This window comes from Mchenga conophoros, linkage group LG3 (genome assembly GCF_057382185.1).
Source record: "Mchenga conophoros isolate Kocher_MC1m ecotype Shallow Benthic linkage group LG3, M_conophoros_male_GT1.1, whole genome shotgun sequence".
NCBI lineage: Eukaryota > Metazoa > Chordata > Actinopteri > Cichliformes > Cichlidae > Mchenga > Mchenga conophoros.
Genome location: NC_140528.1, coordinates 28643131 through 28657344, shown reverse-complemented (window position 1 = coordinate 28657344; position 14214 = coordinate 28643131). Strand labels below are relative to the sequence as shown.

At 44.0% G+C, this 14214-nt stretch overlaps 1 protein-coding gene across 1 annotated transcript in view; it reads left to right on the top strand.

Annotated features, from left to right (window-relative positions):
• LOC146577995 (uncharacterized) overlaps positions 1-14214 on the top strand; it is a 62975-nt gene that overhangs the window by 12836 nt on the left and 35925 nt on the right. The window lies entirely within an intron of this gene.

Below are 14214 nucleotides of genomic sequence, written 5' to 3'. Positions count from 1 at the left end.
AAATTTTTCTTACATGATGCAAAATGATGAGGAGAAAGAGGAAAAACTAAACAGGAGTTCTGTTCCTCTAAAAAGAAACAAGTTAAACATACCAAAGGTATCTTTCTATTATCTGGAATCACTTATCCCAACATTGCTGATCATAATAAGCAGTCACACAAAGCTGGTTATCAGCTCGCTAAGTTAGCTTGGGGTTTAACCTACAAATTCACAGGAAAGGGGCGGGGCTTGAGAATCTGATCAATCAAAAACGGTTATTTCATGGATCACATGATTGTTCTTCAAAATAAAAATGATCCCTATAGGGGTCACTTATAACAGAGAAATGATCAGATAGTGATCAAAATATAGAATAGAATAGAATAGAATAGAACAGCATTTAATTGTCATTGTAAAAATAGAAAAAATAAACAGAAATAAATACTAGAGTGATATATACAAAAACAAAGAAAGGCACACAATGGAGGACTGTTTCTTTGAGACAGTTTAAAAGGACTTGGTCTGAATAGGGTCCATGCATGAGTGGCCTGAGTGATGAGGGTTAGTCAGACCACGGCTCAGATAGGTGGGTGGGCAGGAGGATAACAGTCTGAACTGCCCAGGGTGAGAAGCTGTTAGTGAGTCTGGAGGTGTGAAGTGCTGTATGTAAAGAACATAATAATATTAACCAGAAAAATGTCACATTCTTATAAAGTCAACTGAGATCAAAGGTGGAGAAACTGGTTAAACTGGTGATGTGTGACAGAGCTACAAAATAAAGATCTGAACAGCAGTGAATGTCTGAGCTCAGTACTGCTGCTGTTTGTTTCTAATGAACAGCTTCACATTGAACCTGTAAAACTTTAAACTGGATCCTAAGAATCTGTAGCTATGCCCAAATTTAAGGGTAGCATCCTTAAGATAACGCATTTTTAGTCAATTACGTTACAGCAATGTGACGAAGGCTTGTCCAAATTTGAAGGCTGCTCCAAATGTGCCCAACAAATGTGTCCTCCTTTTCCCCAGATTTGAAGGATTGGTTGGGTGTATCCTTCGTGCCCCGCAATATCCCATAATTCATAGCGCGGCCAGGAAATTCCAGTTTCCAACAATAGCGGCAGCTACTTCATTTTAATATAACTTTTATTAGTCTTTCTGGGTCACAAAATAAACTTTTAAGATATTTTCAGGCGAGAATGTAGCTGTGTAAACTTCAAATATCTGCTCAGTTTATTAAGATATCACATATTTGCAATAGTGCTCCGACGTTTTCCAAGACGCCTGTTACCCACCAGCTCGATACCTAGCCAGGGTGAGACGAGTGGACTGTGGTGTTATGGAGGTCACAACTGTGAAGAACCTGCAAAGAAGTGTCTGAGATGGATCATCTGCCTCTGCTGTGAGTCTCCTTCATATTACTTCAAATCTTCTCTTTAAACATTTCTCCAAAATTATTACCTCTGTATCCCAAAAGGTTGATTCTGTTCATCTGGATGTAGCGTTTTCAGGGGGAGAAATGTTTCATCAGTCATGGTCTCTGATCAAAGCCCGTTGATCAATAACCATGAATACCATTCACAGAGAGTTGGGGAATGGCTGCAATCACAGCATTGTAAGATGGCGAAAGATGTACCCTTAGGCCCCTCCTCGATTCAGAGATGGTCTTTCCCTTTTCATGTAAATGGCCTCCTTGACTCCACACTCAAACCAGCGTTCCTCCCTGTCCAGGATGTGTACATCCTCATCATTGAAAGAGTGTCCACTGGCCTGTAGGTGTAAACAGACTGCAGAGTCCTGGCCTGACGAGGTGGCTCTTCTGTGTTGTGCCATCCGCTTATTCAGAGGTTGTTTGGTTTCTGCAATGTATTCAATTCAATTCAATTTTATTTATATAGCACCTAATCACAACAACAGTCGCCTCAAGGCACTTTATATTGTAAGGTAGACCCTACAATAATAGATACAGAGAAAAACCCAACAATCATATGACCCCTTATGGGCAAGCACTTTGGCAAAAGCGGGAAGGAAAAACTCCCTTTTAACAGGTTGAAACCTCCGGCAGAACCAGGCTCAGGGAGGGGCGGGGCCATCTGCTGCGACCGGTTGGGGTGAGAGAAAGAAGACAGGATAAAGACAATGTATAAATACTGGCATTCCTCCTGGCACTTAACAGTGTACACTATATTACTCTGTTTGTGTCGGGGGACCCGATCCTTTGGGTGGATCAGTTTTTGGCTACTAAATACTAGAGATGGCACGATACCACTTTTTTTGTCAGATACAATATCATAAATTTGAATATCTGCCGATACCGATATGAAACCGATATATAGTGTATCTTATAATCAATAAATAAATAATAAATAATTATGGAGTTCCACAGGGTTCGGTGCTAGGACCAATTCTGTTTACATTATACATGCTTCCCCTAGGCAGCATCATTAGAAGACATAGCATAAATTTTCACTGCTATGCAGATGACACACAGCTCTATCTATCCATGAAGCCGGGTAACACACACCAATTAGTTATTAGTAACGCTGTGAGGAACCCTCCAGTCATTTTTGACCAGGACATGTCCTTCAACACACATATTAAACAAATATGTAAGACTGCTTTCTTCCATTTGCGCAACATCTCTAAAATTAGAAATATCCTGTCTCAGAGTGACGCTGAAAAACTAGTTCATGCATTTATTACTTCCAGGCTGGACGACTGTAATTCATTATTATCAGGATGTCCTAAAAACTCCCTGAAAAGCCTTCAACTAATCCAAAATGCTGCAGCAAGAGTCCTGACAGGGACTAAGCTCTAAAGAGAGAGCAGATTTCTCCTGTTTTTGGCTTCCTGTTAAATCCAGAATTGAATTCAAAATCCTGCTCCTCACATACAAGGTCTTAAATAATCAGGCCCCATCTTATCTTAATGACCTTGTAGTACCATATCACCCTATTAGAGCACTTCGCTCTAATAGGCCTACTTGTTGTTCCTAGAGTATTTAAAAGTAGAATGGGAGGCAGAGCCTTCAGTTTTCAGGCCCCTCTTCTGTGGAACCAGCTTCCAGTTTGGATTCAGGAGACAGACACTATCTCTACTTTCTTTTTTTTTTTTTGTCCCGTTTGGATCTATAGCCATCAGAATTGTTGTCTTGAGGCCAAGAAAGATGCCAAGCGGATTTATTTTACCAAGTGGATCATCATGGCCTTGCCATATTGGTCCATTTGATTGACCTTTATTATAATTATGAATTTATTTTATTTTCAGTTGCAAACGGGACAGACATGACTGTGGGATAGGACAGGGGGAAAGAATGAAAGAAAGAGGGGGAGAGAAAGAAAGAAAACCAAAGGGGAGCAGAGACGGTGAGAAGGGGGGGAAGAGAGAAAAAAATAAAAATAAAAAATAAAAACTCCTGGGTCACCTGTATGGAGAAAAAAAACCAGAGGAGACAGCAAACAACAAAGAGCAACATAATAGTGGGGAAAAAAAGCACCATCACAATAAACTAGCAAGCCATAGATATCAATAGTTACTAAATAATAAACGATATTGTGCAACACGCAAGATAGACAGCGCACAATGTGCTTTGAGGCAGCAGCCAAGAAAGCTGTAGTCCGCGTCTGTGAATACCCATGTGTACACCTGTGTGCATACCTGTGTGGATCAGCATGCTTGCATTCCAAAGGTTTCTCCATGTAATGATCTGCTAGGGAGTGTGGGGAGCCACAGCCCCGTCCTTTATGGTATCAAGCAGGTATGGAGGAGATCAAAACTCCAGACATCCAGAGGCCCCCAGAACACAAGAGACCAAGGAAGACCCACAGAGGGGCAGCCGCGCCACTGTCCCAGTAAGAGCTGAGGAGAGTCCCAGATGAGGGCTCATTCAGCAGCCGCGGATCAGAAGCCAGGGGGAGTTGCAGTGACGCGCCCGTGAGCTCCGCCGGCAGCCAGCTGTGCCTGAGTGACCGAGCCCCAGGCCGAGAGGCCGGGGGCACCCCACCTCCGAAATGGCCCGAGCAAGCCCCAATAAGCGGCCCCCAAGGAGTGAGCAGGTGTGTACCCGGACGCCCACCCCCAGATACAAAGAACCACCAACGCACCGACACCTGAGGGAGTCCGCCACCGGCAGGGGAAGTGGTGGTGGGTGGAGATAGGCCTCCAAACCTTGGAGGGCCCGAGATGTCCCCAGAGAGGTGGCGTCTGATACCCAACCTGACATATAGACACAAACATACAGGCACACACAGACACAAACATCCATTCCCACCCTCATGCTCTCATGTGCACTTCACACTCAACCGACGTGGAGACAGACATAAAGAGACGCTGTACACACGATCACACTCCCCAAGCGTACTCTACAAACCGGGTCTAGGTACCCTTGCCCCTGGAGGGGGGAACCGCACCCAGACCCAGGTGGTGTTACCCTTTTCCCTGCGGTGGGGAGAGGCAGACCGCCCCGACTCCGCAGCAGCAGGGAGGCCCCACACCCCAGACCGCAGCCGGACGGCCAACTCCTCCTAGCCCCCCCGCTCCAGCAGGCCGCAGAGAACGGGGGTGAGAGAAGACTCCAAACCTCCCTCCACCCGCTCATTGTAGTGTTGATGCATGTGTGTTCTAAGGTGCAATTAAAACCCAGGAGGGCATGGAGCTACCTGCCAGAGAGCAGCAGGTAAGCGCACAGCCCCTCCTGTTAGCCCTCAATTTCTACGTGTATTTAAAATTGAGAGGTGGGCAACGATGCCAGGGGTGAGGTGTACACCCTGATGGTAACTTGGACTCCGTGTATTGTGCCCACCCCCAAGATCCTATATGTATGTGTAATGAGGGTGTGAGTAATGTGAATGTCTAAGTTGTGGGATAAAATTGAGGCAGAGGCAGCCAGAAGGGGACAGAGGGGGGGGGGGGGGGGGTAGCCTCCTCTGCACCCTGGTCTGGTGACATACCCCTACTCCAAGGCCCTGCATGTGTGGGTGGTTGTGGTGGAGCGGGAGGAGGGAGGCAGCTGGAGATGGGGAGGGAAGGAAGGGAGGGGCAGGTGACCCCTCCCTGGGGCCAGCTCCCCCACTGACCCCAGTAGGCACTCCCATACTCCGCGACCCGCCAGGGAAAGGGGGCCCAGGCCCATCCAGACCGGGGCCCAGCGCAGCAGCGCCCCCCGGCCCCACAGAGCCCGGGACAGTCCACCCAACCCCACCACAGAGAAAACTGCACCCACCCCACCATCCACTCGTCTTCCAGACTACATGAGACAATAGACGCCCAGGCTGAGATCTTCCTCCACCTCTCCTGTATCTCCCCCTCCTGCAGAGAGTTCCTGAGGAGAGGAAAGCTCCTGCAAGGTGTGACAATCTCCCCCACCGGTTGAAGAGCCCCACAGGCGGCTCGACACACCGGCGGCACCCTGCGCCAGGGATGGGCCCCCATGCACCCACCTGCCCACAACCCCGGCAACACACAAACCAGGACCCAAGGCCCCGAGGCCCGGCCAGGGCCCCGGCCCAGAGACGGAGCACCCCCAGACCCTCACGCCCATCCCGGACCCACCCAGGGGCAGACAGGCTACCAGGTCAGTAACCCACGTCCATCATCACAGACCCTCCCCTAGCCCCGCTGCACGCAGCCACGAGGAAATAGTCAGAAAAGAGCCCCCAACCGGACATGACCGCTACCCCGGGTTGAGCCCCCCAAGGAAGATGCCTCCGGGGAACCCCCCGACGCCCTAAGCCTGTCCCTGCCCCCACACCAATCACAACATTGAAGGCGGGACCAAACTATGACCCCCCACCCCCACTAGGTGATGGAGCCGATCAAAGGAGCCCAGAGCAATTGATCTGATGTGGTGGCCGAGGCTGTGTCAAGACTAATGTAATCTAATAGATAATTTCTATATTGGTTAGAATTAAGATTATTTTTATTTTTCCAGTTCATGAGGACAGTTTTCTTGGCTATGCATAGGGCAGTGAAAACCATATGGGCGATATTCTTTTCTGAAGTGACATTATCTAAGCTGCCCAACAAACACACTAAGGGGGAAGTTGGAATGTTACATTTCAGACACTTTGATAAGTCTTCACATATCTCGCGCCAAAACTTCTGAACTGGTGGACAGAACCAAAGAGCGTGGATGTAATTGTCTGGTGAATTGCTTTGACAGTGTGAGCAGTTGTTGGAAGATGTAAAGCCCATCTTGAACATCCGATGACCTGTATAGTGCACTCTATGTAGTATTTTGTATTGTATTAATTGCAGACTGGGATTTTTAATTAATTTAAAAGTTTTTAAGCATACCTGAGACCAGAAGTTTTGGTCTAAGCTGACTGATAAATCTGCTTCCCACTTTGCAGTAGGAAGGGATATTGATTCATCTAATTTAGAAAGTGTTCTGTATATTTTAGATACTAATTTGGGGGATTTAAGAGTAAGGAAATGTTCCGCACTTGGTGGTGTTTGTAATTCAACTTGACTGAGGTTAAATTTCTTTTTTATTATGGATTTAATTTGTTGATATTCCAAAAAAATTTTCTTGTTGATCCCATATTGTGCAACTAGTCTGTCAAATGGGATAAATTCTGTTCCCTCTAATATATGTTCTAAGTATTTAATTCCTTTACAACTCCATTCTGGGAAATTAATCATATTATTGTTTTGTAATATGTCAGGGTTATTCCAGATAGGTGTACGTTTGCATGGGATTAGTGAAGACTCCGTTATTTTTAGAAACTCCCACCATGCTGTCAGAGAGAAGCTGATGTTGATACTTTTAAAGCATTCATGTCGTTGGATGTTTGAGCTAATAAATGGTAGGTCTGAAATCTCTAGATCCTTGCATAGTGCCTGTTCAACATCTAGCCAGGGCTCATCTAGGAAGGTATGTTTTGAGCATTCTGAGATGAACTGAAGCCTGTTGGCTAAGAAGTATTGGTGAAAATTAGGCAGATCTAATCCTCCTCTATCCCTGGTTCTTTGTAGCGTTTTTACGCTGATACGCGGGGGTTTATCTTTCCAAAGGAATTTGGAAATATATGAATCCAGAGATCTGAACCAATCTTGTGATGGTTTGTTAGGGATCATCAAAGATAAGTAATTTATTTTTGGCAAGATCATCATTTTTATAGTGGCGACCCTTCCCATGAGTGATATGGGTAAAGATTTCCATCTAGTCAGATCGCCTTCTACTTTCTTTAGAAGTGGGATGTGGTTTAATTTAGTTAAGTCTGAAAGCTTAGGAGAAACATTAATACCTAAATATTTAATATTTCCGGATTGCAGTGGGGCAGAGGAAGAATTATGGAAGGAGCAGTTAATGGGGAGAACTGTAGATTTTGGCCAGTTAATTGAATAATCTGAAACTCTTGAAAACCAGTTTATTAGAGTAATTACCTCTGAGAGGTTGGTTTGTGTGTTTTGCAGAAAAAGCAACGCATCATCCGCATAGAGACTGATTTTATGTTCTATGTTCTTACATTTTATGCCCTTAATTGTTGTAGCCTGTCTAAATGCTGCTGCTAGAGGTTCGATAAAAATTGCAAAAAGTGAAGGGGAGAGTGGGCATCCCTGTCTGGTGCCCCTCAGGAGACAGAAGCTGGAGGATGTCTGGTCATTTGTTCTGATACGAGCTGTTGGGGAATTGTATAATATTCTTATCCAGTTTATGAAAGAGTTTCCAAAACCAAATTTGTGTAAAGTTGCGAATAAAAATTTCCAGTTAACTCTGTCAAATGCTTTTTCTGCATCTAGAGATAATATTATGGTTTCAACGTTTTTATTGTATGAGTAGTCTATTAAATTAAGTAATCTACGAGTGTTTGTTGAGGAGTGCCGACCTTTTATGAAACCAGTTTGGTCAGGATGAATTAAGAGGGGGGTTATTTTCTCTAATCTCTTTGAGAGAGCTTTGCAGATTATTTTAAGGTCTACATTTAAAAGAGAAATTGGACGATAGCTTGAGGGAAATAAAGGGTCTTTGCCTGGTTTTAGCAGGAGACTAATGTTGGCAGAGTTCATATTTGGTGGTAGTCTGCCATTTTCCTCGATTTCCTGCAACATGCCGTGGAATACTGGTGCCAGAATTGTCCAGAATTCTTTGTAGAATTCTGCAGGGAAGCCGTCTGGACCTGGAGCCTTATTATTGGGCATACTTATCAGGGCTTCCTGGAATTCACTTGGCGTCAGTGGCGAATCCAGTTCCATTGCTTGACTGTCTAGTAATTTTGGGAGAGTTACGTTGTCAAGAAACCGATCAATTTCATTTTTAGATGGGTTTATTTGTGGTGAGTATAAAGTTTCATAGAAATCCCTAAAAATGTTGTTTATTCTTCCAGGGTCATATATTGTGTTCCCCGATAAATCTTTAGCAGCACATATAGTTGTTTTTTCTTTCTTTATTTTTAACTGGTTAGCTAGAAATCGACCTGATTTGTTACTGTGTTCAAAATTCTGCAAGCGTAGTCTTTGTATAAGGAATTGTGTTTTTTTATTAATAATTTTATCTAATTCTAGTTTTGTTTTGCATATTTTGTTCAATGTTTCCTGATCTTGGTGGGACGCGTAGGCTTCTTCTAGTGATTTGATGGTTTTTTCTAATTCCTGAATATTTTTGTTTTCTTCTTTCTTTTTGTGTGATGAGAAAGAAATTATTTTACCTCTCATCACAGCTTTCCCTGCTTCCCATAGAACAGAAGCAGATATTCCGGGAGTGTCATTAAAGTCTAAATATGAAGTCCATTCCTTTTTAAAATATTTAATAAAGTCTTCATCTTTAAGCAGTGATGTATTAAATCTCCAGTTTTTACTTGGCGTAGTATTATTCTTGTGCATTAGTTTTAAAGATACAGGAGCATGATCGCTGACAGCTATAGGATGAATCTCAGTGTCTGAAATGTCGCTCAGCAGTGAGCTGCTGACCAAAAAATAATCCAGACGAGAATAGGAGTGATGAACATGCGAGAAAAAAGTATATTCCTTACTGTTGGGGTGAAGGGAGCGCCATGCATCACGAAGGCCAAAGTCGCTCATATACTGTTTGATTATATTTGTGGATTGCCAATTGCGCTGAGTTCCTGTTGTGTTGAGCCTATCCATTTCTTCATTTAGTCCAAGGTTGAGGTCACCGCCAAGAATGAGTGCGCAATCGAGGTGTTCAGAGAGTGCACTAAAAAATCCGTGGAAGAATGAGGGTTCATCAACATTTGGACCATATATACTTACAATACATAGTTTTTTGTTCAATATTGATAGTTTAATAATTAGAAATCTACCCTCTGGATCTATAACTGTATCGAGTACTGTAAAATTAACATTTTTATGTATTAAAATTGCTACTCCCCGTTGTCTAGAATTATAACAGGCTGCAAACACGTTAGGAAACTCAGGGCCCTGTTTCAGGAAGCCGGTTTAGTGGAAAAACTGAGTAAGTATACCCTGAGTTAACGAAAACTCTGGGTTTTCGGTTTCACAAAGCGAGTTCAGATGAAGCCTGAGTGAGTCACTATGACGACACACTCCGTGAAGCTAACCTGCCCCCTAGCAGGTTTACTACAACTAACCCTGACTGTCTCCGCCCCTTTGTCGGAAACCTGACAGTAGGAAGTGTCAGACATGGCGTGTTCCTTCCTTGAAGAGCCAGTAGATCGTGAAGCCCAAATTCGCCGCAGAGCTCACCGCCGGGAGAGAGTGATCAGAGCGCGTTTGGACATTTTATCATTTCCTGATGATTTTCTGTGCGAACGTTACCGTTTCTCAGCACAATCTCTAAGTTATTTGGATAACATCCTCAGGCCATATATTACGCATGTGACACATCGCGGACATGCTCTCAGTTCATTACATATTATTTGTATCGCACTCCGTTTTTTTGCAAACGGGAGCTTTCTGTATAATATTGGTGACGCTGAGCACGTTTCCATGGCTACCGTCTGTCGGGCAGTCAGGAATGTTACAGTTGCACTGAAACGTCTCCTGTACTCGTTTGTGGTGTTCCCCGGTCATAGACCCACAAGATTTATCAAAGAGGGATGCCACAAAATTGCAGGTAGCAGGATGAACAAAACTTAATTCATGATGTGGTGATACTTGAACTACTACTTAAATTTTACATTTATTTTCAGGGTTCCCAGGCGTGATTGGCTGTACAGATGGCACTCACATTCCAATCATTGCTCCTTCAGTAAATGAAGGAGACTATGTGAACAGGAAGTCTTTCCACAGCATTAATGTACAGGTACATAGTTCCCTGTAGCATTTCAAACTAACAAATTATTTCATCATAGTAATGGATGCTAATTTGTGTTCTCTGCACTGTGAAGATCATATATGATGCTGCCAACATTATCACAAATGTGGAAGCCAAGTGGCCAGGCTCTGTCCATGACTCACAAATATTCCGTGAATGTACACTGAGCACAAAATTTGGACATGGTGAGTTGAGAATACTTTAAAATATATAAAGACCAATTGCTTCAGGGACATTTGAACTGAAGTGTATCCTTCTGTCTTAGGAGAGTTCACTGGCTACTTGCTTGGTGATAGGGGGTATCCATGTTTACCCTATTTGCTTACCCCTTACCCTGACCCTGAACCGGGCCCACAGCAGCGATATAATCTGGCTAATTGCAGGACAAGAGCCAGAGTTGAAATGACTATCGGAATGCTTAAGGCCCGGTTCCAGTGCCTGCAAAGACTCAGGGTCACCCCAGAAAGGGCATGTGACATTATTGTGGCATGTGTGATTCTTCACAACATTGCCACAATTAGAGGAGAACACTGTCCTTCTGAACCAAACATCAGCAGTGATCCAAACCATGAACATCCTGACCCTCCCACGGACATACAAGATGGAAGCGCAGTCAGAGACACCATATGTCACAATCATTTCTTTTGACCCATCACCTCAACATGTTGAAAGAAGAATAAACAGGTTTTTTGTTCAACTGGCTTTATTGGTCGCCTGTATTTCCTGTACACAAAGTATTAAAAGATGTAAACCTCATAAAGTGTCTCTGTTGCTTCCTCCTCTGTAACAGCTGTCAATGTTTCTTCATTATTTTCCTGCAGTAAAGAAATAAACAACATTGCTGTTCTACTGTAAACTCATATAATCTGTGGAGTATTACTCACAACTGCATGTTGGTCTGGCTCAACAGGAGGCTGCACCAGATGCAGTACACCATCACCATCAACTGATAGAATATGAGGTTCATACAGGTCACTTATAACTTACAAGGGACCAAATGGCAATTAACAAACATACCTATCACCTTACACTTCATTGTCATTATGCTCTCAAAGACAACCAAGGCTGAGGGAAGGCAAAATCAGTAGGAAAATAACTTCACTACAAAATAATCCATTATGGTAAAGAGTTTATCAGATGAATGAGCAGCACTGCAAAGGTGACTGTGAAGAAAGGATGTATGCACATCATGTATTATTTTGAATTTACCCCTTATGTAGGCACTTGTGTCTTGCGGGGTTATTGACTCAGAGGATGTCCCCGCAGAGATGCCTTCGGCCACAGGGCGCCCACTGTTTTGGCTGAGGGCCAACTGCTCAGCCTCTGTGAGTGGTGGTGGTGGAGGACCCCCACCTGTTTTTCAGGCCTTTTTTTCTGTTGGCTATAACGGGCCACATTTGAGCATACAGAGTAAGCAAATATGTACTTGTAATGTGCTCAGATAATTTCAATAAGTGCTTACAGAAAGAAAATTAATGTAGCCTCTAACTGCAATTGATTTACATGGGACAAACAGACCAAGCACTATGGCTCATAATACAATTACACCTTACCTGTTTGGACTATATTTTTATATTTCATTTTTACTTGCTGCCAGGCACGTTTGGGGCCTGTTGGGTTGCACCTGCGCTCACATCACATCACAAAATAAAATGTATAAAATAAAAAATAACATATGATAAAATAACGTGTTAAATGGGTGGAAATCCCTAGATCAATGTTTATATTAACACTCACGCATTGACTCTGTCGGCTATGTTTTGCCGTGCATGCTCACTTTCTTTTGCAGCTGTGGCTGTGTTACTTTTTTCCGCGGAATTTGCATGTTATCGGCATATGCTGCCATCAGAATTTCAGCCTCAAGCGCTGTAAAATACATTGACCGCGCCTTCTTTCCCTCCGTCTCCATGGTGACTCGCTTAATCTGTGCTCCACTAATCAGGGCTTTATGTATCCTCGTCCGCGCGCTTCACTTGGGGTTAAAGCAACTCCGCGTTGACTGAACTAATTGTTATCAGCCTTTCTGAAACCGAATATTCCGAGTTGGACAGTTCGGGGTTACTCAACAATGAGTATCGTTTTTCACTCTGAGTTTTCTAAACCGGCTTCCTGAAATAGGGCCCTGGTGTTTTAAGTTCGTTTAAACCTGTGACAGGTCTGTGAGTTTCTTGTAATAAAACAACATCTGCCTGTAGTTTTTTAAGTTGGTTAAATATCTTTAACCTCTTTCCTCTGGTGCCAGCTCCATTTACATTCCATGTGACAAACCTCAGAATGCCCATAATTGTGTGTGTATGTCTAATGATGTACGCTGGGTGTTTCGTTTAGACAGGTGGAGAGAGTGTGGAAACATCCCTTGTTTGTAAATAGAAAGAGAGAGAGAGAAAAAAAAGTGTGGTGAGAGGCTCCATAAGTCTGACTATGTGTGAATATTCACTAATATGAACAAGCGTGGCTTGCTTATGTGTCCTGCAAGTCTGTGCGTGCTGTGAGGCTGTTGTAAATGTGCTGCCGTTGAGCGGATGTGTTTGCGTGATCGTGTTGTGAAAATATGGAGAAATAGAGGGTGTTGTTTGTAGGTGAGTGGGGAAGTAGGTGACCACAGCAGTGAAAGACAAGAGAAAGAAAGAAACCACATGAACTGTGAGCAACAACAACAAAAAAGAAACGAAACGGAAACATTCCAATTAAAGCAATGACGGAGGGTGACGGTGTTATATCTGCTATGACATCATATTGATATTACTAGGTTAAACAAATGTTAAAGGAGAAAGTGTGAATGAATAAGAAAAGAGTGTAGCGGGTTCTTATCTGGAGTGCAGTCAGTATAACCACGGTGTGGTGCCGGGGTCGCGGTACAGCTGTCCGTCCACGTAGAGCCGGTCCACAGCGATGACAGCACGGGAGCCTTTCTGGATAAAGCTACGTCGAACTGGGAACAGGACCTTGCGTCGTTCCAGGATCTCTTTGGGGAACTGGTCGTTCACGCTGAAGTCCGTTCCTTTCAGCTCTCTGCCGCGACTCTTCACCTGTTCCTTCTGTTTGAATTGCCCGAATTTGGCCACAATAGGCCGTGGTCTCCCGGTCCGCGATCGCACGCCCCCCAAGCGATGTACTCTATCGAAGTCGATGTTCTTTACGGTGTCCTCCGGCAGCTTCAGGTGGATTTTGATGAAGCTTTTCACCGTTGCCTCCGCATCCTCTCCGGTAGATTCTGGAATACCAGAGAACACAAGATTATCTCTCATGCTACGGGCTTGTAGATCGATAACGGACTCTTTTATTTTTTTATTTTCAATGTTTAGCTGGGTCACGTTATCGGTGAGAGATTTGACCGACTCCCGTAGCGTGGCATTTTCAGCGGCAAGCGTTTCCACCTGCTGCTGGCTGAATTCCAGGGATTCTCTCAGAGATTTAAATTCCCGGTGTAAAATCTCCACCAGGGACAGCCTCGCATCGAAACTGGACAATCGCTTGTTGATTGACTCCAGGATGTCTGCGATGTCTTTGCCGGCAGGCGATGTTGTACCGGGGGAGTCTGCTGGGTGACATCTCTTCGATGACGGCGTCTCAATTTTGGTCGGGGAGGATGTACTCTGGGCCTTCTTCATTACTAAATCTTGAAAACAGCGGTCGATGTAATCTTGGAGAGCGTCTAAACTCTCCCCGTTGTCCTCCAGGGTGTTAGAGATGATAAAACAGATGTTGTTAGTTATATGACAATTGATTAGTATATTTGGTAATACTGAAGCTTGAAAAACCTTTGTTAAACTCTATGCTACCATTTGCTTTTTTTTTTTTAAATTCCGCCAAATCTCCGGCGTCTGACGTCACCTACAACATGGGTCGCTTACCTTACTCGTCACTTTCGTCACTTCCGTCACTTACCGTCGTCACTATCTCTACTTTCAAGATTAGGCTTAAAACTTTGCTTTTTGCTAAAGCATATAGTTAGGGCTGGACCAGGTGACCCTGAATCCTCCCTTAGTTATGCTGCAATA